General features: G+C 41.0%; 1 protein-coding gene across 1 annotated transcript in view; it reads left to right on the forward strand.

Moving 5' to 3' along the window:
• The window catches only part of LOC311232701 (glutamate receptor 2-like), a gene marked incomplete at both ends in the record, with an annotated part of 168,415 nt that overhangs the window by 138,333 nt on the left and 25,632 nt on the right, over positions 1-4,450 (forward strand).

Consider the following 4,450-nt stretch of genomic DNA (forward strand, 5'->3'; position numbering starts at 1 on the left):
AACAGTTAGTGGTACCAGCCCTGCCCACTATGTAACAGTTAGTGGTACCAGCCCTGCCCACTATGTACAGTTAGTGGTACCAGCCCTGCCCAGTATGTAACAGTTAGTGGTACCAGCCCTGCCCACTATGTACAGTTAGTGGTACCAGCCCTGCCCACTATGTACAGTTAGTGGTACCAGCCCTGCCCACTATGTACAGTTAGTGGTACCAGCTAATGATGCTAATGATGCTAATGATGGAGCATCGCCGTCGGTTGTGTGATAGTAAAGGGCTAACCTTCTGTATTGTCACAGTGAAAGGGTTAAATAGAGCCTTTTGTTGATTTTTATCTAGTTTTTAGCTCCACATATTTTTATGTATGCAAAAAAGCTAACGAAAAAAACGAACGCAAAAAAATTAACGAACTAAAACAAAAACGCAAAAAAACGAACGAAAAAAAGAACATAAAAAAAATAAAACACACAAAAAAATTTACGAACTAGGACGAAAACGCAAAAAAACGAACACAAAAAAATTTAAGAACTAAAACAAAAACGAAAAAAAACGAACGCAAAAAAAAAATTAACAAACTAAAACAAAAACGCTAAAAAACTAACGAAAAAAAATAACGCAAAAAAAATAACGAACTAAGACGAAAACGCAAAAAAAACGAACGAAAAAAAACGAACGCAAACAAATTAACGAACTAAAACAAAAACACAAAAAAACGAACAAAAAAAAAGAACGCAAAAAAATTAACGAACTAAAACAAAAACGCAAAAAAACTAACGAAAAAAAATAATGCAAAGAAAAAAAATACGCAAAAAAATTAACGAACTAAAACGAAAACTCCACCTACCTATGTAGTTAGTGGTACCAGCCCTGCCCAGTATGTACAGTTAGTGGTACCAGCCCTGCCCACTATGTACAGTTAGTGGTACCAGCCCTGCCCACTATGTACAGTTAGTGGTACCAGCCCTGCCCAGTATGTAACAGTTAGTGGTACCAGCCCTGCCCACTATGTACAGTTAGTGGTACCAGCCCTGCCCACTATGTACAGTTAGTGGTACCAGCCCTGCCCAGTATGTAACAGTTAGTGGTACCAGCCCTGCCCACTATGTACAGTTAGTGGTACCAGCCCTGCCCAGTATGTAACAGTTAGTGGTACCAGCCCTGCCCACTATGTAACAGTTAGTGGTACCAGCCCTGCCCACTATGTAACAGTTAGTGGTACCAGCCCTGCCCACTATGTACAGTTAGTGGTACCAGCCCTGTGCCCACTATGTACAGTTAGTGGTACCAGCCCTGCCCACTGTGCCCAGTTCTATGTGGTAACACTAGGCTGAATCAGGTCACAGTCTTCTCTCTGTGTAATGCTGCTATATTCTGCTCTGTGTCCTTCTCTCATAACACATTTAGAAAGATGTGCTGCCTATTCTATTTTTAGTATCGGTGTCAAATAAGACTGACTTTCTCTGGTTTCAGCCGTGACTTGACCTCAGCCCTGCTGCCCTGGGGTGGTCTGATTAAGGTGGTCTGATTAAGGTGGTCTGATTAAGGTGGTCTGATTAAGGTGCCCTGGGGTGGTCTGATTAAGGTGGTCTGATTAAGGTGGTCTGATTAAGGTGGTCTGATTAAGGTGGTCTGATTAAGGTGGTCTGATTAAGGTGGTCTGATTAAGGTGGTCTGATTAAGGTGGTCCGATTAAAGTGGTCTGATTAAGGTGGTCTGATTAAGGTGGTCTGATTAAAGTGGTCTGATTAAGGTGGTCTGATTAAGGTGGTCTGAGGTGGTCTGATTAAAGTGGTCTGATTAAGGTGGTCTGAGGTGGTCTGATTAAAGTGGTCTGATTAAGGTGGTCTGAGGTGGTCTGATTAAAGTGGTCTGATTAAGGTGGTCTGGGGTCGTCTGAGGTGGTCTGATTAAGGTGGTCTGAGGTCGTCTGAGGTGGTCTGATTAAGGTGGTCTGATTAAGGTGGTCTGATTAAGGTGGTCTGAGGTGGTCTGATTAAGGTGGTCTGAGGTGGTCTGATTAAGGTGGTCTGAGGTGGTCTGATTAAGGTGGTCTGAGGTGGTCTGATTAAGGTGGTCTGAGGTGGTCTGATTAAGGTGGTCTGAGGTGGTCTGATTAAGGTGGTCTGGGGTGGTCTGATTAAGGTGGTCTGAGGTGGTCTGATTAACCTCTTCCGCAAATGACATCACATCATAAATCAAGCTCTCCAGACTGCATGTATACCAACCATCCGATTTGAAATCAGTTTCAAAATGGCGGAGCTCTTGCAAGAATAAAAAACCGACTGTACATACAGTAGATTTAATTTCATCTGTTCTTCAGGCACGCCGCCCTGGTGATACTAAATCCAAATTGAACTCGGCCATTTGAAAGAGAAGATTTGGCCCGATCCATAAATGTGCGAATTGGCTATAATAAAGTAATTTATAGGCCTGCTATTCTATATTCTTATTAGGATGCTAGATCCTAATGTGAAACACTGTGATTTACCATACCTTGCTATGCTCGCTCATGACTGTATTTTTTATGTCCGTCCTATTTTATAATTTTTTGACTATTTTTAAACTGAATCATTTTAAACTATTTTTATTATTTGTGTTACTGAAAATTGTAAGCGGAGAGCCTATTGGGATGCTAGATCCTAATGTGAAACACTGTGATTTGCCATACCTTGCTACTTGTCTATCTTTTTTATGCCCGCTTATGCCTGTATTTTTTACTGTTGTGAAGCACTTTGAACTGCAACCTCTGTATGAAAAGTGCTATACAAATAAAGTTATTATTATTATTATTATTATTATTATTATTATTATTATTATTATTATTATTATTATTATTATTATTATTATTATTATTATTATTATTATTATTATTATTATTATATTCTATTATAATATTTCAAATTGCATTGGTCCGGATGGGAGAATTCAGTACTGTATCTACAAAACCTTCTGTTTAACCCCCTAATGCAAAACCAATTTCCTTTCTGTGCACTCGGTAGAAAGCTATCCGGCTGCAAGCTAGCCTAGCTTAGCACAAATGAAAGGAAGTGGATACGGACCAGCTAGCCTAGCTTAAAACTCTTGGGAGAGGTGTTTTTTGGCCAACAGCTAAGCTGGCTGGTCCGTATCTGCTCCCGTTCATTTGTGCTAAGCTAGGCTAGCAGCTGGTCCGTATCTGCTCCCGTTCATTTGTGCTAAGCTAGGCTAGCAGCTGGTCCGTATCCGCTTCCATTCATTTGTGCTAAGCTAGGCTAGCTGGTCTGTATCCGCTTCCATTCATTTGTGCTAAGCTAGGCTAGCTGGTCCGTATCCGCTTTCGTTAATTTGTGCTAAGCTAGGCTAGCTGGTCCGTATCTGCTTCCGTTCATTTGTGCTAAGCTAGGCTAGCTTGGAAGAAGCTCTGGAGGAGACGGTAAGCACTAGGGATGCCCCGATCGATCGGCCAGCGATCGGTATCGGCCGATATTCACTCAAATAGCTGGATCGTGTATCGGTAAAAAAACTAAAAAACTAAAAACTTAGAATCAGTCTGGAGGAGGGATATACCAGACCTGGAATAGAGGTTTTGTATCAGATTTTTATCATCAATTACTAACGGCCTCGTATGAAACCCTCCACCTAGACTCTATTTGGAGGAGGGATATACCAGACCTGGAAATAGACTTTGATTGGCAAGAAGCCTGGGCAAATGTTCGACTTGCATCAAGGAACCCGGACCATCAACAAATCAATCTTAACTATATTCATAGGACATACTTGACTCCTATAAGACTGAACAGAATGGGTCTTAAACAAGACTCCAAATGCTCCTTATGTACAAATGGGGACGAGGGGACATTTATGCACATGTATTGGGACTGCCCACCAGTTAAGATATTCTGGAAAGAAGTGACCCAGCAATTATCAAATCTCTTAACTCTGAATATACCTGTACACCCCTCTGTATTACTGCTGAATGATGTTTTTGAGCATGCAGTACCTATACAGCTAAAGAGATTGGTTTTATCTGGTATCACGGTGGCTAAAAAGCTGATAGCATCACGATGGTTTCAACCGGAAAAATCTACAGCAAGAATTTTGGGTCTCAATGAATCCAAAATGACATTGTGGTTAGAAGTGGTGGAGAGAATAAAAGCTAGCATATAATGGTAATGCCTGGTTAGGAGCGAATGATAATGGATGGATTATCCAATGGGGGGTCCGGGGGGGGGGGGGGGGGGGGGGGTAGCGAGCAGGGGCATATGTATGTAGGGTATTAGATAGCAGGTGTTAGGTGTATATCTTGTATAAGACATTTATCTAAATGGTGATTTCATTGATGTGCACTGTTTATTAATGCTTGTATATCTCATTTTATGTTGTCATGTATCTATGTGTTAATTTGTTACATTTAGTTTCACTAAGTTAGGAAAGTGATGTTTTAAGTCAAGCCTGATGTTGCCTTGTTGCACAAAA

Source organism: Notolepis coatsorum (genome assembly GCF_963971535.1).
Source record: "Notolepis coatsorum genome assembly, contig: SUPER_7_unloc_1, whole genome shotgun sequence".
NCBI lineage: Eukaryota > Metazoa > Chordata > Actinopteri > Aulopiformes > Paralepididae > Notolepis > Notolepis coatsorum.